The sequence below is a fragment of the Bos grunniens genome, chromosome X (genome assembly GCF_055505025.1).
Source record: "Bos grunniens cultivar Pamir isolate PY7600 chromosome X, Bosgru_T2T1.0, whole genome shotgun sequence".
Classification (NCBI taxonomy): domain Eukaryota; kingdom Metazoa; phylum Chordata; class Mammalia; order Artiodactyla; family Bovidae; genus Bos; species Bos grunniens.
The window spans coordinates 86,677,958-86,702,799 of NC_141194.1; positions in this window are offsets into that span (position 1 = coordinate 86,677,958).

A 24,842-nucleotide genomic window follows, 5' to 3' on the forward strand; every position below is an offset into this window, starting at 1 on the left:
AACAAGATGAAGAGACAGAGGAATACCCAGCAGGTAAAGGAACAGGATAAATGCTCACCAAACCAAACAAAAGAGGAAGAGATAGGGAATCTACCTGATAAAGAATTCCAAATAATGATAGTGAAAATGATCCAAAATCTTGAAATAAGAATGGAATCACAGATAAATAGCCTGGAGGCAAGGATTGAGAAAATGTAAGAAAGGTTTAAAAAGGACCTAGAAGAAATAAAAAACAGTCAATATATAATGAATAATGCAATAAATGAGATCAAAAACACTCTGGAGGCAACAAATAGTAGAATAACGGAGGCAGAAGATAGGATTAGTGAAATAGAAGATAGAATGGTAGAAATAAATGAATCAGAGAGGAAAAAAGAAAAACGAATTAAAAGACATGAGGACAATCTCAGAGACCTCCAGGACAATATTAAACGCTACAACATTCGAATCATAGGAGTCCCAGAAGAAGAAGACAAAAAGAAAGACCATGAGAAAATACTTGAGGAGATAATAGTTGAAAACTTCCCTAAAATGGGGAAGGAAATAATCACTCAAGTCCAAGAAACCCAGAGAGTCCCAAACAGGATAAACCCAAAGCAAAACACCTCAAGACACATATTAATCAAATAAACAAAGATCAAACACAAAGAACAAATATTAAAGGCAGCAAGGGAAAAACAACAAGTAACACACAAGGGGATTCCCATAAGGATAAACAGCTGATATTTCAATAGAAACTCTTCAGGCCAGGAGGGAATGGCAAGACATACTTAAAGTGATGAAAGAAAATAACCTACAGCCCAGATTACTGTACCCAGCAAGGATCTCATTCAAATATGAAGGAGAAATCAAAAGCTTTACAGACAAGCAAAAGCTGAGAGAATTCAGCATCACCAAACCACCTCTTCAACAAATGCTAAAGGATCTTCTCTAGACAGGAGACACAAAAACGGTGTATAAACTCGAACCCAAAACAATACAGTAAATGGCAACGGGATCATACTTATCAATAATTACCTTAAACGCAAATGGGTTGAATGCCCCAACCAAAAGACAAAGACTGGCTGAATGGATACAAAAACAAGACCCCTATATATGTTGTCTACAAGAGACCTACCTCATAACAGGGGAAACATACAGACTGAAAGTGAAGGGCTGGAAAAAGATATTCCATGCAAATAGAGATCAAAAGAAAGCAGGAGTAGCAATACTCATATCAGATTAAATAGACTTTAAAACAAAGGCTGTAAAAAGAGACAAAGAAGGACCCTACATAATTATCAAAGGATCAATCCAAGAAGAAGATATAATAATTATAAATATATATGCACCTAACATAGGAGCACCTCAATATGTTAGACAAATACTAACAAGTATGAAAAGGGAAATTAACAATACCACAATAATAGTGGGAGACTTTAATACCCCACACCTACGGATAGATCAACTAAACAGAAAATTAACAAAGAAACACAAACTTTAAATGATACAATAGACTGGTTAGACCTAATTGATATCTATAGGACATTTCACCGCAAAACAATGAATTTCACCTTTTTCTCAAGTGCACATGGAACCTTCTCCAGGATAGATCACATCCTGGGCCATAAATCTAGCCTTGGTAAATTCAAAAAAATTGAAATCATTCCAAGCATCTTTTCTGACCACAGTGCAGTAAGATTAGACCTCAATTACAGGAGAAAAACGATTAAAAATTCCAACATATGGAGGCTGAACAACACGCTGCTGAGTAACCAACAAATCACAGAAGAAATAAAAAAGAAACCAAAATTTGCATAGAAACAAATGAAAATGAAAACACAACAACCCAAAGCCTGTGGGACACTGTAAAAGCAGTCCTGAGGGGAAAGTTTATAGCAATACAGGCACACCTCAAGAAACAAGAAAAAAGTCAAATAAATAACCTAACTCTACACCTAAAGCAACTAGAAAAGGAAAAATTTAGAAACCCAGGGTTAGTAGATGGAAAGAAATCTTAGAAATTAGGGCAGAAATAAATGAAAAAGAAACAAAGGAGATCATAGCAAAAATCAACAAAGCCAAAAGCTGGTTCTTTGAAAGGATAAGTAAAATCATCAAACCATTAGCCAGACTCACGAAGAAACAAAGGGAAAAAAATCAAATCAATAAAATTAGAAATGAAAATGGAGAGATCACAACAGACAACACAGAAATGCAAAGGATCATAAGAATGACTACTATCAGCAACTATATGCCAATAAAATGGACAACATGGAAGAAATGGACAAATTCTTAGAAAAGTACAACTTTCCAAAACTGAACCAGGAAGAAATAGAAAATCTTAACAGACCCATCACAAGCACAGAAATTGAAACTGTAATCAAAAATCTTCCAGCAAACAAAAGCCCAGGTCCAGACAGCTTCACAGCTGAATTCTACCAAAAATTTAAAGAAGAGCTGATACCTATCCTATTCAAACTCTTCCAGAAAATTGCAGAGGACGGTAAACTTCCAAACTCATGCTATGAGGCCACCATCACGCTAATACCAAAACCTGACAAAGATGCCACAAAAAGAGAAAACTACAGGCCAATATCATTGATAAACATAGATGCAAAAATCCTTAATAAAATTCTAGCAATCAGAATCCAACAACACATTAAAAAGATCATACACCATGACCAAGTGGGCTTTATCCCAGGGATGCAAGGATTCTTCAATATCCACAAATCAATCAATGTAATACACCACATTAACAAATTGAAAAATAAAAGCCATATGATTATGTCGATAGATGAAGAGAAAGCCTTTGATAAAACTCAACATACATTTATGATAAAAACTCTCCAGAAAGCAGGAATGGAAGGAACATGCCTCAACATAATAAAAGCTATATATGACAAACCCACATCAAACATTATCCTCAATGGTGAAAAATTGAAAGCATTTCCCCTAAAGTCAGGAATAAGACAAGGGTGCCCACTCTCACCACTACTATTCAACATAGTTTTGGAAGTTTTGGCCACAGCAATCAGGGCAGAAAAAGAAATAAAAGGAATCCAAATTGGAAAACAAGAAGTAAAATTCTCACTGTTTGCAGATGACATGATCCTCTACATAGAAAACCCTAAAGACTCCACCAGAAAATTATTAGAGCTAATCAATGAATATAGTAAAGTTGCAGGATATAAAATCAACACACAGAAATCCCTTGCATTCCTATACACTAATAATGAGAAAATAGAAAGAAAAATTAATGAAACAATTCCATTCACCTTTGCAACGAAAAGAATAAAATACTTAGGAATATATCTACCTAAAGAAACTAAAGACCAATATATAGAAAACTATAAAACCCTGATGAAAGAAATCAAAGAGGACACTAATAGATGTAGAAATATACCATGTTCATGGATCGGAAGAATCAATATAGTGAAAATACTACCCAAAACAATCTATAGATTCAATGCAATCCCTATCAAGCTACCAACGGTATTTTTCACAGAGCTAGAACAAATAATTTCACAATTTGTATGGACATACAAAAAACCTCAAAGAGCCAAAGCAATCTTGAGAAAGAAGAATGGAACTGGAGGAATCAACCTGCCTGACTTCAGGCTCTACTACAAAGCCACAGTCATCAAGACAGTATGGTACTGGCACAAAGACAGAAATATAGATCAATGGAAAAAATAGAAAGCCCAGAGATAAACCCACACACCTATGGACACCTTATCTTTGACAAAGGAGGCAAGAATATACAATGGAGAAAAGACAATCTCTTTAACAAGTGGTGCTGGGAAAACTGGTCTACCACTTGTAAAAGAATGAAACTAGAACACTTTCTAACACCATAACAAAAATAAACTCAAAATGGATTAAAGATCTAAACATAAGACCAGAAACTATAAAACACTTAGAGGAGAACATAGGCAAAACACTCTCCAACATACATCACAGCAGGATCCTCTATGACCCACCTCCCAGAATATTGGAAATAAAAGCAAAAATAAACAAATGGGATCTAATTAAAATTAAAAGCTTCTGCAAAACAAAGAAACTGTAAGCAAGGTGAAAAGACAGCCTTCAGAATGGGAGAAAATAATAGCAAATGAAGCAACTGACAAACAACTAATCTCAAAAATATACAAGCAACTCCTGTAGTTCAATTCCAGAAAAATAAACTACCCAATCAAAAAATGGGCCAAAGAACTAAATAGACATTTCTCCAAAGAAGACATACAGATGGCTAACAAACACATGAAAAGATGCTCAATATCAGTCATTATCAGATAAATGCAAATCAAAACCACAATGAGGTACCATTTCACACCATTCAGAATGGCTGTGATCTAAAAGTCTACAAGCAATAAATGCTGGAGAGAATGTGGAGAAAAGGGAGCCCTCTTACACTGTTGGTGAGAATGCAAACTAGTACAGCCACTATGGAGAACAGTGTGGAGATTCCTTAAAAAACTGGAAATAGAACTGCCATACGACCCAGCAATCCCACTGCTGGGCATACACACCGAGGAAACCAGAATTGAAAGAGACACGTGTACCCCAATGTTCATCGCAGCACTGTTTATAAGAGCCAGGACGTGGAAGCAACCTAGATGTCCATCAGCAGATGAATGGATAAGAAAACTGTGGTACATATACACAATGAAATATTACTCAGCCATTAAAAAGAATACATTTGAATCAGTTCTAAAGAGGTGGATGAAACTGGAGCCTATTATACAGAGTGAAGTAAGCCAGAAAGAAAAACACCAATATGGTATACTAATGCATATATATGGAATTTAGAAAGATGGTAATGACAACCCTGTATGCGAGACAACAAAAGAGACACAGATGTATAGAACAGACTTTTGGACTCTGTGGGAGAGGGAGGAGGGGATGATTTGGGAGAATGGCATTAAAACATGTATAATATCATATAATAAACGAATCACCAGTCCAGGTTCGATGCAGGATACAGGAAGCGTGGGGCTGGTGCACTGGGATGACCCAGAGGGATGGTATGGGGAGGGAGGTGAGAGGGGGGGTTCAGGATGGGGAACATGTGTACACCCGTGGCGGATGCATGTTGATGTATGGCAAAACTAATACAATATTGTAAAGTAAAATAATAGTAATAATAATAAATAATTTTTAAAAAAGTGCTGCCAAAGCTTGGGGGAAAAAAAAAAGAGTCTCTTGATGAAAGTGAAAGAGGAGAGTGAAAAAGTTGGCTTAAAGCTCAACATTCAGAAAACTAAGATCATGGCATCTGGCCCCATTACTGCATAGGAAATAGATGGGGAAACAGTGGAAACAGTGTCAGACTTTATTTTGGGGGGCTTCAAAATCACTGTAGATGGTGATTTCACCCATGAAATTAAAAGACACTTACTCTTTGGAAGGAAAGTTATGACCAACCTAGATAGCATATTGGAAAGCAGAGACATTACTTTGCCAACAAAGGTCCATCTAGTTAAGGCTATGATTTTTCCAGTGATCATGTATGGATGTGAGAGTTGGACTGTGAAGAAAGTTGAGCACCGAAGAATTGATGCTTTTGAACTGTGGTGTTGGAGAAGACTCTTGAGAGTCCCTTGGACTGCAAGGAGATCCAACCAGTCCATCCTAAAGGAGATCAGTCCTGGGTGTTCATTGGAAGGACTGATGCTAAAGCTGAAACTCCAATACTTTGGTCACCTCATGTGAAGAGTTGACTCATTGGAAAAGACTCTGATGCTGGGAGGGATTGGGGGCAGGAGGAGAAGGGGACTACAGAGGATGAGATGGCTGGATGGCATCACCGACTCGATGGACATGAGTTTGGGTAAACTCCGGCAGTTGGTGATGGACAGGGAGGCCTGGCGTGCTGTGATTCATGGGGTTACAAAGAGTCAGACACGACTGAGCTACTGAACTGAACCGAACTGAAGAGCATGAAGCCATATTAGCCACACAGCTAACATGTGCTAGGCAAACTGAAAGTGATGGCAGGAGGAAAAGCCAGTAGTCATTGCATATTTAAATATCAAGACTTAATAAAATTTAGTTCTTGGAGGCCAAATATAGAGCACTAGGTAAGAAACCTAAGGCCAAAATCTCTATGTTGATGTTTTCAAAAAAGCATTACTTACAAACAGAAAAATAAGAGTGGACACTCCAAATTATTCCTAACGGAACATAAAATTTTTAATTACTGTTGTCACTCAGTCACTAAGTCATCTCCAACTCTTGGAGATCCCATGGACTGAAGCATGTCAGGCTCCTCTGCCATTCATTACCCCCCGGACTTTGCTCAAATTCATGTCCATTGAGTCAATGATGCCATCCAACCATCTCATCCCCTGTATCCCCTTCTCCTCATGCCCTCAAACTTTCCCAGCATCAGGGCCTCTTCCAATGAGTTGGCTCTTCACATCAGGTGGCCAAAGTATTTGAGCTTCAGCTTTAGCATCATTCCTTATAATGAATAGTCAGGGTTGATCTCCTTTAGGATTGACTAGTTTGATCTCCTTGCTGTCCAAGGAACTCTTAAGAGTCTTCTCCAACACCACAGTTCAAAAGCATCAATTCTTTGGCACTCAGCCTTCTTTATGTTCCAACTCTCACATCTGTATATGATTACTGGAAAAACCATAGCTTTGACCATATGGACCTTTGTTGACGAAGTAATGTCTCTGCTTTTTGATATGCTCTCTAGGTTGGTCATAGCTTTTCTTCCAAGGAGAAGGTGTCTTTTAATTTAGTGGCTGCAGTCACCATCTGCCATGATTTTGGAGCCCAAGAAAATAAAATCTGTCACTGTTTCCACTTTTTCCCCACATATTTGCCATGAAGTGATGGGACCAGATGACATGATATTAGTTCTGTGAATGTTGAGTTTTAAGCCACCCTTTTCACTCTCTTCTTTCACCCTTGTCAAGAGGCTCTTTAGTTCCTTTTCACTTTCTGCCTTTAGAGTGATATCATCTGTATATCTGAGATTGTTGATATTTCTCCCAGTAATCTTTATTCCAGCTTGTGAGTCATCCAACCTGGCATTTCTCATGATATACTCTCATATAAGTTAAATAAGCAGGGTGACAATATACTTCCTTTACGTACTCCTTTCCCAATTTTGAACCAGTCCATTGTTCCACATCTAGTTCTAACTGTTGCTTCTTGACCTGCATAAATATTTCTCAGGAGACAGGTAAAGTAGTCTGGTATTCCCATCTCTTTAAGAATTTCCCACCGTTTGTTGTAATCCACACAGTCAAAGGCTTTAGTGTAGTCAATTAAGCAGAAGTAGATGGGTTTTTTTAGAATTCCCTTGCTTTTTCTATGATCCAACAGATGTTGGCAATTTGATTTCTGGTTCCTCTGCCTTTTCTAAATCCAGCTTGTACATCTGAAATTTCTTGGTTCATGAGCTGTTGAAGTCTAGCTTGAAGAATTTTGAGCATTACCTTGCTAGCATGTGAAATGACCACAATTGTATGGTAGGCTGAACATTCTTTGGCATTGCCTTTTTTTGGAATTGGAATGAAAACTGACCTTTTGCAGTCCTATGGCCACTGCTGAGTTTTCCAAACTTGCTAGCATATTGAGTGCAACACTTTGATAGCATCGTATTTTAGGATTTGAAATAGCTCAGCTGGAATTCTATCACCTCCACTAGGATTGTTCATAGTAATGCTTCCTAAGGGCCATTTGACTTCACACTCCAGCCACACATTGTCTGGCTATAGGTGAGTGACCACACCATTGTGATTATCTGGGTCATTAAGACCTTTTTTTGTACAGTTCTTCTGTGTATTCTTCCACCTCTTCTTAATCTCTTCTGCTTATGTTAGGTCCTTACCATTTCTGTCCTGTATTGTGCCCATCTTTGCATGAAATGTTTCCTTGATATCTGTAATTTTGTTGAAGAGATCTCTAGTCTTTCCCATTCTACTGTTTTCCTTTATTTCTTTGCATTGTTCACTTAAGAATGCTTTCTTACCTCTCCTTGCTATTCTCTGGAACTCTGCATTCAGTTGGATATATCTTTCCCTTTCTCCTTTGCCTTTTGCTTCTCTTCTTTTTCAGATATTTGTAAGGCCTCCTCAGAAAACCACTTGGCCTTCTGCATTTATTTTTCTTAGGGATGGTTTTGGTCACCACCTCCTATACAGTGTTACAAATTCCAATCCATAGTTCTTCATGCACTCTGTCTACCAAATCTAAACCCTTGAATCTATTTGTCACGTCCACTGTACCATCATGAAGGATTTGATTTAGGTCATACCTGAGTAGCTTAGGAATTTTCCCTAATTTCTTCAGTTTAAGTCTGAATTTTGCATACTAGATCATAAATTTGGAGAAGGAAATGGCAACCCACTCCAGTGTTCTTGCCTGGAGAATCCCAGGGATGGGGGAGCCTGGTGGGCTGTCATCTCTGGGGTCACACAGAGTCGGACACGACTGAAGCGACTTAGCAGCAGCAGATCATAAACAGGCTTCCCTGGTGGCTTAGATGGTAAAGAATCTGCGTGCAATGCATGAGACCTTGGTTCAGTCCCTGGGTTGGGAAGATCCCCTGGAGGAGGGCATGGCAGCTTACTCCAGTATTCTTGCCTGGAGAACCCCATGGACAGAGGAGGAGCCTGGTGGGCTACAGTCCATGAGGTCACAAAGAGTCGGACATGATGAGTGGCTAAGCACAGACCATAAACAGGCAGGCACAGTTATGGACATGATAGTAAGTGATATACATATGAAGGTGCCACTTACTCTTGTTTAAAGAAATTCAAGGGTGAAATGGTAGAACAGTAGCTTCAAGAGGTAATATGTTGCCAAAATAGAATCAGGAGATCTTCAAGATGACCTACATCCACCAGAAAAAAAAACCCACAAAATCTAGAAAACTTCTTTTGGGAATTTACTTCCATAATCAGCCACCTGATAGATCAAATAGCATAAGACTGAGTCCTGAAATAAACATAATATGTTGGGGAGAGAGAAAAAACTGCCATCTAAGTTTCAGATACTGATATACTCAATTGAATGCAGAGTTCCAGAGAACAGCAGAAAGAGATAAGAAGGCCTTCTTAATGAACAAAGCAAAAAAATAGAAGAAAACAAAAGAATGTGAAAGACGAGATCTCTTCAACAAAATTGCAGATGTCAAGGAAATATTTCCTGCAAGGATGAGCACAATAAAGACAGAAACAGTAAGTAAAGACTGAGCAGAAGCAGAGGGGATTAAGAAGTGGCAAGAGTGTTTTGCCTATGTTCTCCTCTAGGAGTTTTATAGTTTCTGGTCTTACGTTTAGATCTTTAATCCATTTTGAGTTTATTTTTGTGTATGGTGTTAGAAAGTGGTCTAGTTTCATTCTTTTACAAGTGGTTGACCAGATTTCCCAGCACCACTTGTTAAAGAGATTGTCTTTAATCCATTGTATATTCTTGCCTCCTTTGTCAAAGATAAGGTGTCCATATGTGCGTGGATTTATCTCTGGGCTTTCTATTTTGTTCCACTGATCTATATTTCTGTCTTTGTGCCAGTACCATACTGTCTTGATAACTGTGGCTTTGTAGTAGAGCCTGAAGTCAGGTAGGTTGATTCCTCCAGTTCCATTCTTCTTTCTCAAGATCGCTTTGGCTATTCAAGGTTTTTTGTATTTCCATACAAATTGTGAAATTATTTGTTCTAGCTCTGTGGAGAATACTGTTGGTAGCTTGATACGAGACAGCAAAAGAGACACTGATGTATAGAACAGTCTTATGGACTCTGTTGGAGAGGGAGAGGGTGGGAAGATTTGGGAGAATGGCATTGAAACATGTAAAATATCATGTAAGAAACGAGTTGCCAGTCCAGGTTCGATGCACGATACTGGATGCTTGGGGCTAGTGCACTGGGACGACCCAGAGGGATGGTATGGGGAGGGAGGAGGGAGGAGGGTTCAGGATGGGGAACACATGTATACCTGTGGCAGATTCATTTTGATATTTGGCAAAACTAATACAATTATGTAAAGTTTAAAAAAAAAAAAGAAGTGGCAAGAATACACAGAAGAACCATATAAAAAAGGCCTTAATGACCTGGATAACCACGGTGGTGTGGTCACTCACCTAGAGCTGGACATGCTAGAGTGTAAAGTCAAGTGGGCCTTAGGAAGCATTACTATGAACAAAGCTAGTAGAGGTGATGATATTCCAGCTGAGCTATTTAAAATCCTGAAAGATGGTGCTATTAAAGTACTGCACTCTATATGTCAGCAAATTTGGAAAACTGAGCAGTGGCCACAGGACTGCAAAAGGTCAGTTTTCATTCCAATCCCAGAGAAGGGCAATGCCAAACAATGTTCAAACTACCATACAATTGTGCTCATTTCACATGCTAGCAAGGTTATGATCAAAATCCTTCAAGCTAGGCTTCAGCAGTACATAAACCAAGAACTGTCAGATATACAAGTTGGGTTTTGAAGAGGCAGAGGAAGCAGATATCAAATTGCCAACATTCATTGGATCATGGAGAAAGCAAGGGAATTCCAGAAAAAAATATCTACTTCTGTTTCACTGAGTACACTTAAGTTTTGACTGTGTGGATGACAACAAACTGGAAAATTCTTAAAGAGATGGGAGTACCAGACCATATTACCTGTCTCTGGAGACACCTGTATTTGGGTCAAGAAGAAACAGTTATAACCAGACATGGAACAATGGACTGGTTCAAAATTGGGAAAGGAGTGTGTGCTAAGTAGTGTCTGATTCTTTGCAACCCTAGGGACTGTAACCCACCAGGCTCCTCTATCCAAGGGATTTTCCAGGCAAGAATACTGGAATGGGTTGCCTTACCCTCCTTCAGGGGATCTTCCTGGCCAAGGATTGAACCCATGTCTCTTACATCTCCTCCATTGGCAGGTGGGTTCTTTACCACTAATGCCACCTGGGAAAGGAGTAGATAGGCTGGATATTGTCTCCCTGCTTATTTAACTTCTATGTAGAGTATATCAGGGCTTCCCAGGTGACATTGGGACATGGTACATGGACATGAATTTGAGCAAACTCCAGAGGATAGTGGAGGACAGAGGAGCCTGGTGAGCTGCAGTCCATGGGGTCACAAAGAGTAGGACATGACTTAGCAACCGAACAACAACTTTTCGGATACTCTGGAGGTCAAACATGTTGCCCTTCTCTTTTTCCACCTCCTGGTGTTAAACCAAGTGATGCCTCTTTCAGAAAGCATTAATTTAATAGTATTGATACTCTCTGATAAACTTCAGAAGACAAAATATTCTGAAAAAATTAAAATGATTTCTACCAAGACAAAAAACTCTGTCAGCTTTTTGGCCTTCACAAAAACAGAGAAATTGGCTTTTCTGGCAAGATTTCCCTGAAGAGGAAAGTCTCCCTTCCAATACAGAAGGGTTTTACATTGAGTAGGAACTATGGACCCCAAGTAAGAGTGATCTTGCCAAAGCAGACAGTGCTAACTTAGGCTCTGAAATCCCTCACTGATTTGGAAATCCATGTCTTTCTGGTAGTTTATTCTAGTAGTATTTCATCAGATAAATGGAGCAACAAAATATCAGTAAAATTACATGTTATAATTTTAAGAAATAAATTTAACTATTTCCAAAGAAGCTAAGAGCATCCCATTTCCATTTATATAGACATTTCTAATTTTTTCCTCTAATGCACAGTTGACCATTAAAGCAATTTTCCATAAAACTACTTCTCATAATTCTGCTTCTTTTTGTAGCTATGAGAATTACAGCATTATTAGATGGTGTTCTTCTTATGAAGTAAAAAAGAATCATTCCTCGTAGATTTAGCTGGTTTCTGATTCTTTCATGCCAAACCATACTTTTTTTAAATTGAACTTTTACACTGGGATTATTGTAGGTTCACATGCAGTTGTAAGATATAATACAGAAATATCACACATAACTTTACTCACTTTTCCCCAAATACAGTACCATATCACAACCAGGATTTTGATACCCATACAATCCAACAATCTTGTTCAGACTTCATCAGTTTTATTTTTACACTTCCATCATCAAAAAGATCACACATATTGTCTCTTCATAACCACAGCCACTTCTCTTGTATGTCCTTAACCCCTGGCAACCACTAATCTGTTCCCCATCATTCAAATTTTGTAATTTTAAGCATATTACAGGCATACCTCAGATACATTGTGTATTTAGCTCCACATCACAACAATAAAGTGAATATTACAGTTAACTGAATCACACAATTATTTTGGTTTTCCAGGGCATATAAAATTTATGCTTATATTATACTATAGTCCGTTGAGTGTGCAATAGCAGTATGTCTTAAAAACAACATAAATACTTAACTAAAAATACTTTATTGCTTAAAAATGCTAAGTATCATCTGAACCTTCAGCCAGTCATAATCTTTTTGCTGGTGGAGAATTTTGCTTCGATATTTGTGGCTGCTGACTGATCAGGGTGGTGCTTGCTGAAGGTTGAGGTGGCTGTGGCAGTTTCTTAAACTAAGACAACAATGAAGTTTGTGATATCAGTTGACTGTTCCATTGATGAACAATTTTTCTGTAGCATGCATTGCTGTTTGATAACGTTTTACCCACAGAAGAACTTTTTGGGCTTGGCAGCTCACTGGTAATGAATCTGCCTGCCAGTGCAGAAGATGTGGATTCGATCCCTGGGTCAGGAAGATTCCCTGGAGAAGGAAATGGCTACCCACTCCAGTATTCTTGCTTGGAGAATTCCATGGACAGAAGAGCCTGGCAGGCTACAGCCCACTGGGTCGCAAAGAGTTGGACGCGACTGAGCAACTAACAAACAAGAAAAGTTATACCTGATAGCACAGAAATACAAAGGAATTATGAGAAACTACTATAAATAACTATATGCCAACAAACTGAAGACCTAGAAGAAAGGGATAAATAAAAATATATAATCTTGAAAAATAGAATCATGAATGAGTAGAAACAGACAAGGACAGCACAAAAATAGAAAATACAAACCCTTATCCATGAGGAACCTAGATGCAAAAATCCTCAACAAAATATTTGCAAACTGAATCCAACAATAAAAGGATCATGTACCACAGCCGAGTGGGATTTATTCCAGGGATACAAGGATGGGTCAACATCCACAAATCAATCAATATGCACATCACATTAACAAAACGAATGATAAAAATTATATGATCATATCAATAGTTTCAGAAAAATATATTCACGAAATTCATCATCCACATATGACAAATACTCTCAACATTGTGGGTACAAAGGGAACATATGTCAACATAATAAAGTTTATATATGACAAACTCACAGCTAAAAACAGATATGATGATGAAAAGCTAAAACTTTTTTCTAAATTCAGGAATAAAACAAAAATGCCCACTCTTGCCATTTTCACTTAACATAGTATTGGAAGTCCTAGCCACAGCAATTAGACAAGTAAAAGAAATAAAAGGCATCCAAATTGGAAGGTAAGAAGTGAAACTGTCACTATTTGCAGATTATATGATACTACATATAGAAAGTCCTAAAACCTCCATCCAAAAAAAAAAAAAAAAAACCTCTTAGAAGTAATAAATAAAATCAGTAAAGTTACAGGATGCAAAATCAATATACAAAAATCTGTGGCACTTCAATACACTAATAAAATAATCAGGGAAATAAATTAATTTAAAAATCCCATTTACAATTGCATAAAAACAATAAATTAACTAGGAATAAACTTAAACTTAACCAAGGAGGTGAAAGAGCTGTACACTGAAAACTATAAGACACTGAGAAAGAAATTGAAGAAGATAAACAGAGACACAAATAAGGAAAGATACTCCATGTTTATGAATTGGAAGAATTACTATTGTTAAAATGTCCATACTACCCAAAACATCTACAGATTTTATGCAATTCCTATCAAATTCCAATGACATATTTCACAGAACTAGTGCAAATATTCTAAAATTTATGTGGGACCACAAAAGATCCTGAATAGCCTGAAAATATTGAGAAAGAAGAAAAAAGCTGGAAGTATCATCTTCCCTAATTTCAAACTATATTACCAAGCTCAAAAACATATGGTACTTGCAAAGAAACAGAAAAAGAGATGAATGGAAAAGAACTGAGACCTCAGAAATAAACTTCCACATATATAGAATATTAATTTATGACAAAGAAGCAAAAAGCATACAATGGAGAAAGGATAGACTCTTCAGTAAATGGTGTTGGGAGAACTGGGCAGCCACATGCAGAAGAATGACATTAGACCACTATCTTACACCATACACAAAAAACATCTCAAATGGATTAAAGACTTGAATGTAATATCTGAAACTATAAAATTCCTAGAAGAAAACATAGGTAGTAACTTCACTGACATCAGTCTTAGCAATTATTTTGTGTATCTGACTGACTCCAAAGGCAAGGGAAATTAAAGTAAAAATAAACAAATGGGAAGACATCAAACCAAAGAGCTTCTGCACAGTGAAAGAAACAATCATCAAAATGAAAATTCAGACTACTGAAAGGGAGAAATATTTGTAAACATTTATCTTCTAAGGGGCTGATATCTAAAATATATAAAGAATATACAACTCAATAACAACAACAAAAACAATCTGATTAAAAATTGGCAGAGGTCTGGACATTTTTCCAAAGAAGATATATAGGTGCCCAATTGGCACATTAAAGACATTCAATATCACTAATTATTAGGGAAATGCAAATCAACACAAAATAAGATACACCTATTAGAATGGGTATTATCAAAAACACAAGAAATAACAAATGTGAGAGATGTAGAGAAACAGGAACCCTCATATACTTTTGGTGAGACTGTAAATTGGTGCAGCCACTATGTAAAACAGTATGGAAATGCCTCAAAAAATTAAGAATAGAATTACTACATGATCTAACTATTCCACATCTGGGTATTTAACTGAAGAACACAAAAAAACACTAATTTGAAATATATATATATGTATATATATATATACACATATATATTTGCACCTCTGTGTTCATTGCAGCATTATTTACAATAGCCAAGATATGGAAACAACCTAAGCATTTATTAATGGATGAATGGATAAAGAAGATATGGTCATCGATACAATGGAATACTATTCAGCCATAAAAAATAATGAAATCCTGTTCTTTTTGACAACATGAATGCATCTTGAATATATTATGCTAAGTGCAGTAAGTCAGAGAAAGACAAATAATGTATGATTTCACTCATGTAGAATCTAAAAACAACAAAATGAATGAGCAAAATAAAACAAAAAAGAACACCTCATAGACACAGAGAACACATTAGTGATTAGTAGGGACCACAGGGTTGATGGTTGGGTAAAATGGGTGATGGGGATTAATTATATGGTAATGGAACACAGGAGACTTAAGACAATGAAGTTTTTTTTTTTTGCATGATACTGTAATAATAGATAACATGTTGTTATACATTTATCAAAAACCCATAGAATGTACAACACAAAAAGTGAATTTTAATATAAACTATGGGTTTCAATAGTAGTGTATCAATATTGACTCATCTTTTGTAAATGTACCACATTAATGTAAGATGTAAGAAATTGAGGAAATTGTTGGGACATAAGGGGCATACGGTAACTCTCTGTACTTCTAATTTTTTTCTATAAACCTAAAACTACTTTTAAAAGTCTATTAATTATAATTTTTAAAAGGAATGAAATCAGTTGGGATACACTAAGTAGACAGGAAAAGCAAAGTGTTGAAGAGTGTCTATTATAAGTCATCTTTTGTGTAAACAAAAAGGGAAGATAAAAAAAATGTCTATTCATTTATGCAAAATGACGAAAAAAGCAGAAATAATGAAATTTATACATATATAGGGGTGGGGCAGGGTAGAAAGGATGGGGGATGTGAATGGGATATAAAGGATGGAGGTAACTACATTTCTCTGAGCATTCTTTTGTCTATAGTTCTGACTTTTGGAACCATGTTAGTGTTTCACAAACTCCAAAAAAGAAAACAACTAAAATAAAAAGGGATAGGGTAAAGCATAAAATGGAAATAAAAACAAATGAATCAAGTTTATAACCGAACTGAAGGAGGGGGCAGAGTAAACCCAAGTAATGTGTAAATGCAGTATTTTGATTATATATCTTCAGACTAAAAACCAAAAAAAAAAAAAAAACCTATAAACAAATCTTGAATTTGAGTTATAGGCTTGTTTTTCACAGTGGAATTAGTTAGCAATCATAAAACTGCTTTCTGTGCATTCTAGAATTGAGCAAATGAGTAAATATATTATAGATAATGGGAGTCAGATTTCTCACTGTTGGAAAAGAGAGCTACAACTATAGAAAGGGAGTAGTCTAGAATCAACCCTATGTTATTGGACTAGAGTTAGAGGTATCAGTATGAATTCTTGATGTTCACACATACATATAATAAAATATGTGTAAAATTATAACTTTATTGTTATTGTAACAAACTTATACTTTATGTATATAACTAAACAAATATATATATATATGTATATGTATGTAGCTTGGCCTATGTAGATATACAGGGCCTAGAAGCAGCGACACTCCAGTAGCAAAAAGCACACATAGTACCCAGGACTCCTTAAAGATATGTCTCATCCAGACTTGGAACTGAGAATTTAAAAGATGAGGCCGGGGGAGCCTATAGAGTCAGAAAGGACGGAAGGGCTCAAAGAACTATGAGTACACTCCCAGGGTACAAATATCTGTATGAAATGGCTTTCATTGGCCAAATCTAGTACTACTTGAATATCAAAATAAATAATCACAGTTATAAATTATAACCTATTAAATAAGAATACATGAATTCATACTACTTCAAGTAAACAAATAAATAAAGAACAAACTGTCCCATTCTTACATTAGAATGTCAACCAACAAATGTAAAATTAATAATGGGATTAGAAAATCTGAATTTGGCAATCAAATCATCATCATAATAATTGGCTTGGGCCAGAATTTTCAGTGGATATTAACACAAATGGCTGAACATTTTAGAAGCAATTAGAAGGACTTTGCTGATGGTCCACTGGTTTAAGACTTTGCCTTCCAATGAAGGAGGTGTAGGTTTGATCCTTGGTCAGGGAGCTAAGATCCTACATGTCTTATGGACAAAAATCCAAAACATAAAACAGAAGCAATATTGTAACAAATTCAATAAAGACTTTAAAAATGATCCACGTGAAAAATTTTAAAAAGATATCTCTTTAAGATATTCGTTATTTACAAATTGAAAAACAGGAAATTTATAGTGGTGAAACTTGGTAGATTATACCTTAAACAAGTAATTAAAATTAATATCAACAGAGGGGGACAGATAAACATAGTTGAGTCCTCATATAATGTTCTGAGGAAAACACAATATTATTTCTGTGGTAGTCCTGCCAAAATGTGTGGCTTGGATCTAGCCATGGAAAAACATCAAATAAACAAAATTTGAGAGCAATTTACAAAAATAACTAGCCTAAACTCTTCAAAAGTAACAAGGTCATTAAAGACTATGAACGAATAAGGAATTACTCTAAACTAAAGGAGATTAAAAAGACATCACAAATAAATGCAATGTGTGATCCTGGATTGGAACCTAGACCAGAAAACAGAAATCTTTTTCTACAAATGACATTAGCATAATTGGCAAAATTTGAATGAAGTTTTGTAGATTAGATAATAGAAATGAACTAGTGTTAATTTCCTGATTTTGATAACTGCAGTGTGGTTATGTAAGAAAAAAAGTTTCTAAGAAAATACATACTGAAATATTTAGGGATAAACAGTCATCCTATCTACAGTGTACTCCTAAGTGGTTTGAAAATTATATATATAATACATATCTTAAAAGTTTAGTAAAAGAATAGTAAAATAAATCCAGGTAAGACAGAAAGAAGGGAATGATCATGAATAAAAGCATAAATTAATGAAACAGATCAAAGCAAACAGAGAGATGAATAAAGGCAAAGATGATTCTTTGAAAAAACTAATAAAACTAACAAAATTACTGTCAACATTGATCAAGAAAAATATGATAGAAGATATAAATAAACAATAATAAGAATGAAGTGGAGTACCTAATTATAGATACTGCTGCTGCTGCTGCTGCTAAGTCGCTTCACTCGTGTCCGACTCTTAGCGACCCCATGGACTGCAGCCTACCAGGCTCCTTTGTCCATGGATTTTCCAGGCAAGAGTACTGGAGTGGGGTGCCATTGCCTTCTCCGATTATAGATACAGCAGACAACAAAACAAGTATAAAATATATCATAAACAAAATTATGCCCATAAATGTTAGTAATCTGTATAAAACAAAGAAATTACCAAAAATTATATAACTTACTAAAATTGAACTGGAAAGAAACAGAAAATCTGAGTGATTTTATAACCCTTAGATAAATGAATCATTATTCAAAAGTGTATCTATAAAGAAAATTCCAGCTCCATAAGGTTTACTAGTGAGCAGTGTCTCACATTCAAAGAATAAGAAATTCCAATTTCACATTAACTATTCCAAACCAGTCTCATTCATGGACTAAGATATATAAATCATTTTTAAAATCAGCAAATTAAATCTAAAAAAGTATTAATAATAGCATATCATTACAAAAATGTATTTGAGGAATACAAAATTGATTTTGATATCAAATAATGTAGTCCATGACATTAATTGTTTTTTTAAAAAGTGGTCATTTCAATAAATGTAAAAAATACTTAAAATTTCACATCCATTTATAAGAAAAGTTCTTACAAAACTAAAAGGAACTTTTTTAACCTGATAAAATGAAGTGAAGTCACTCAGTCATGTCCGACTCTTGTGACCCCATGGACTGTAGCTTACAAGGCTCCTCTGTCCATGGAATTTTCCAGGCAAGAGTACTGTAGTGGGCTGCCACCTGATAAGGGGTATCAGTAAAAATTCTTTAGAAAAGATCATACTAATTTATTTAAAAATTGAAGATGTTTCCTTTAACATCATAAACAAGACAAAAATTGCCCATTATTACCATTTTTATTCACCATTGTACTGAAGAACCTAGCCACAAAGACAGAAATACAGATCAATGGAACAAAATAGAAAGCCCAGAGATAAACCCACACACATATGGACACCTTATCTTTGACAAAGGAGGCAAGAATATACAATGGAGAAAAGACAATCTCTTTAACAAGTGGTACTGGAAAAACTGGTCAACCACTTGTAAAAGACTGAAACCAGAACACTTTCTAACACTATACACAAAAATAAACTCAAAACGGATTAAAGATCTAAACATAAGACCAGAAACTATAAAACACTTAGAGGAGAACATAGGCAAAACACTCTCCAACATACATCACAGCAGGATCCTCTATGACCCACCTCCCAGAATATTGGAAATAAAAGCAAAAATAAACAAATGGGATCTAATTAAAATTAAAAGCTTCTGCAAAACAAAGAAACTATAAGCAAGGTGAAAAGACAGCCTTCAGAATGGGAGAAAATAATAGCAAATGAAGCAACTGACAAACAACTAATCTCAAAAATATACAAGCAACTCCTGCAGCTGAATTCCAGAAAAATAAACAACCCAATCAAAAAATGGGCCAAAGAACTAAATAGACATTTCTCCAAAGAAGGCATACAGATGGCTAATAAACACATGAAAAGATGGTCAATATCAGTCATTATCAGATAAATGCAAATCAAAACCACAATGAGGTACCATTTCACGCCAGTCAGAATGGCTGTGATCCAAAAGTCTACAAGCAATAAATGCTGGAGAGGGTGTGGAGAAGGGGAACCCTCTTACACTGTTGGTGGGAATGCAAACTAGTACAGCCACTATGGAGAACAGTGTGGAGATTCCTTAAAAAACTGGAAATAGAACTGCCATACGACCCAGCAATCCCACTGCTGGGCATACACACTGAGTAAACCAGAATTGAAAGAGACACGTGTACCCCAATGTTCATCGCAGCACTGTTTATAATAGCCAGGACATGTAAGCAGCCTAGATGTCCATCAGCAGATGAATGGATAAGAAAGCTGTGGTACATATACACAATGGAGTATTACTCAGCCATTAAAAAGAATACATTTGAATCAGTTCTAATGAGGTGGATGAAACTGGAGCCTATTATACAGAGGGAAGTAAGCCAGAAAGAAAAACACCAATACAGTATACTAACGCATATATATGGAATTTAGAAAGATGGTAACAATAACCCTGTATGTGAGACAGCAAAAGAGACACAGATGTATAGAACAGTCTTTTGGACTCTGTGGGAGAGGGAGGGGGGATGATTTTGGAGAATGGCATTTAAACATGTATAATATCATAAAGGAAATGAATCTCCAGTCCAGGTTCAATGCAGGATACAAGAAGCTTGGGGCTGGTGCACTGGGATGACCCAGAGGGATGGTATGGGGAGGGAGGTGGGAGGGGGGTTCAGGATTGGGAAGACGTGTACAACTGTGGCAGATTCATGCTGATGTATGGCAAAACCAATACAATATTGTAAAGTAATTAGCCTCTAATTAAAATAAATAAACTTAATTTTAAAAAAGCAAGAAAACTTTTTTAATATAAAACATAAGGATTGGAAAGGAAGAGACAAAACTGTCATTATTCACAGATATATAGTATACCAAAAATAAGAAAAAAGCAACTATAAATAAATCATTAGAATAAATAAATTGTTTAGCAAGGTAGCTGAACATAAAATCAATCTACAAAAATAAATTGCATTTCTATAAACCAGAAAAAAAACAAATGGAAAATGTGTTTTTTAATGCTTTTTCTAATGTACAGGACAAAAATTTCAAATAGCTGGGGGTAAATATAATAAAAGATGTACAACTGCTTTTACAATGAATATTATAAACACTTCTCAGAATAGACATAAATGAGCTGAGAGTTATATCGCATTCATGAACTGAAATTCTCAATATTGTTAGGATATCAATTCTCTTCAAATTAGACTACAGAGTTTGGTTTTTTTGCTGCGCCCTGTGACTTGTGGGATCTTAGTTCGTTGACCAGGGATCAAACTTGGGCCCCAGGCAGTGGAAGCACAGGGTCTTAATCACTGGACTGCCAGGGAATTCCCTGCAGATTCATTTTAATCCAAATCAAACTCCCAGGAAGATTTTTTTGTGGAAATTGATAAGCTAATTTTAAAAATCTAAAATGCAAAGAATCTAGTATAACCAAGACAATCTTGAAGAACAACTTTGAAAGGTTCATACTACTAATTTTTATGACTTCCAAAAAAGCTATAGTATTAAGATAGTGTGCTATTGTCAGAAAGACAGACAAATGGATCTATGTAAGAGAACAGAATTCAGAAATAGACTGCCTTGATGACTATTATAGAGAAAATGAATTCAAAATGGATCTTATTTTTAAGTGTAAAGTGAAACAAAAAATTCTATAAGAACACACAAAGAAATAATTTTGGGACATTTGGATAGGCAAAGATTTCTTAAGTAGGATACAGAATATACATAAAATTACAAACTGGACTTTACTGACATTAAAAGTCCTGTGCTGCTCATCAAAATATCATCATTAAATTCATCAAAATAAAATCTTTGTGCATGAAAGGACACCAAGAAGAAAGTGAAAACATAATTCACAGAATTGAAGATATTAGTATCATATCATACATCTGACAAGGGACTTATATCTAGAACATATAAACAATCTTACAACACGATCATAAAGATAAAATCCAACTAAATATGGCAAAGAATTTGAATGTACATTTCTCCAAAGAAGATACACAAGCTATCAAGAAGCACATGAAAAGATGTTCAATATCATTAGCCATCAGAGATACACATATTGAAACCATAATGAGATGTTATTTCACATCTTCTAGAATGGCTATAATCCAAAAATACCAGACAATAACATGTATTAGTAAGGATATAAAGAAACTGGAACCTATACAGATTGTTATTGGGGATGGAAAAATGGTGCAATCACTTTAGAAAATGATCTGGCAGCTCCTCAAACAGCTAAACATAGTTAAAATATAATTCAGTGACTTCACTCCTGGATATATTCCTCAGAGAAATTAAAACATATATCCATGCAAAATTGTGTACATGAGTGTGCATAACAGCATTATTTATAATAGACAAAGTGTGTGAACACTCCAAATGTCCATAAACAGATGAGTGGATAACAAAAATCATGATATGTCCATACAATGGAATATTATTTAACCATAATAAGGAAAGAAGCATTGATATATGCTACAACATAGACGCACCTTGAAAACATTCTAAATGAAAGAGGTCAGTCATAAAAGATCACATATGATATGATTCCATTTCTATGAAATATGCAAGAAAGGCAAATCTATAGAGTCAGAAAGCAGATCATGGTTACCAAGGCTGAGAATACTGAGGGACAGTGAAGAGTGACTGCTAATGGGTAATAGATTTCTTTATGGAGTGATAAAACGTTCTAAAATTTATTTTGTTGCAGGTTACACAACTCGAAAAGCCATTGAACTATACACTTTAAATGTGTGGTCTGTGAATTCTAAGTAAGGCTGTTTAAAAGGACATGTTTACAAAATGAAAAAGCAAACTAGGGGATTCCAAAAGATATTTTCAATGCACATATCTGACAAATGACTCATATTAAATATATAAAAAGAAATTCAATTTATACAAATTAGTAATTTCTACAAGTTATTTCAAAAAAGAAAACAACAAAAATGTGGGGAAAAAACTTGAACAGTTTATAAAGAGGATAAAAATGACCAATTAGCATACTAAAGGGTACTCATCATCATCAGTCCTCAGTGAAATACAAATTAATGCCACAAACAGACTGGTTCTAACTAAAAATATTGACAATATTAATTGTTAGAAAAGATGTAAAGAACTGGAACTCTTATACACTTCTCTTGGAAATGGAAAACTGTATAGCCACTTTGGAAAACTCTTCGGAAGTATTTGCCAAAGCTAATCATATTCCTGTTCTGAGATCTAACAATTTCATTCCTGGAAACATATCCCACAGTAATGAATGAATTTATCCACAAAAATACGTGCACAAGATTGATCATAATACCTTTTCTATAAAAGCAAAAAAACTGAAATCAACCCAAATGCTCATCATTTAAAAAGTTGCCAAATAACTGTGGTATATTCATAAAATGCAATTCTATTGGAAAATAGGAAGAATGACACACAAATGGTATCACAACCACTAAATTATAGGGAATACAATAGGGTGTTATAGTTTCTTTATAAGGGTGATGGTTATATGGGTGTCAAAATAAATTTTTAAAAATTAATAAGATAAGTTTACAAAATTAATTTCTTTAAGGTTAAATTTTAGTCACTTATTTTTTAATTTTTTTTAGCTTTTTGATATTTTTATTTAATTTTTTAATATAAATTTATTTATTTTAATTGGAGGCTAATTACTTTATAATATTGTATTGGTTTTGCCATACATCAACATATATCTACCACAGGTATAATTTAAAAAATAAAGATTAATGCACTTTATGTACTTTACTGCGTATATGTTACCCTTCAATGAAAACAATAACATGGTCAATAACAAAACATAATTTAAGCAAAAGAAGCCACATAGAAATCATACTTATGATTTCGTATGTATAAAGTTCAAAAATGGGCAAAACTAGACAATGTTCTTTTTAATGATACATATGTAAATGTTAAAACTTTAAAGAAACAAGGACTGATTAACAAAATCAGCCTTGTACAGGGCTTTGGGGGTACAGTAATATTCTATTTTTAAGACTGAGTAGTACATACATGAATGTTTTATTTTTTCCATCAACTATACAAACACATTTCCATATATTCTTCTGTATGTATGTTAATTTTAAAATTAAAAAAATATGAAACAAAACTACTACCATATAAAGGAAAAAATATATTAAAGTATATCACATAGAGCTAGTTCTCTGAGAATTTCACTAATATTCTAAGGCTGAATAATTTAGTAAACTATCCAATCCTGAAAGATGATGCTGTGAAAGTGCTGCACTCAATATGCCAGCAAATTTGGAAAACTCAGCAGTGGCCACAGGACTGGAAAAGGTCAGTTTTCATTCCAATCCCAAAGAAAGGCAATGCCAAAGAATGCTCAAACTACCACACAATTGCACTCATCTCACACTCTAGTAAAGTAATGCTCAAAATTCTCCAAGCCAGGCTTCAGCAATACGTGAACCGTGAACTTCCAGATGTTCAAGCTGGTTTTAGAAAAGGCAGAGGAACCAGAGATCAAATTGCCAACATCTGCTGGATCATCGAAAAATCATCGCAAAGAGTCAGACACGACAGAGCGACTGAATTGACTGACTGACTGATCTATTGTTTGCCATCAAAGGAGAGTGTTTAATAATTGGTGTGGAATAAAAATATTATATTCAGTCATGCCAGGGAACCTGTGTGAAAAAATGTATCTGAACACTAAGAAAATCTTCCAAAAGGAAATACTCAGAATGTTAAAGTTATGAAACATTTATCCAGGTACAGCAAAATATTTCCATAATGGAATTAAGAGAGTAATTAAACAAATTACGTATAGCACTGCCAAAAGATTATGAACTGATAATATATCAGAAAGGTGAACTAGCCCAGTAGTCTTTCAACATATTCTTTATTTGCAGAATTCACTGAACTGTTGTTTATAATAGCAAAAATTGCAAGAAATTTATGCCTTACAGTTACATAGTAACTAAACAAGTTATCTGTTCAGTTCAGTTCAGTTCAGTCACTCAGTCGTGTTCGACTCTTTGTGACCCCATGAATCGCAGCACGCCAGGCCTCCCTGTCCATCACCAACTCCCAGAGTTCACTCAGACTCACGTCCATCGAG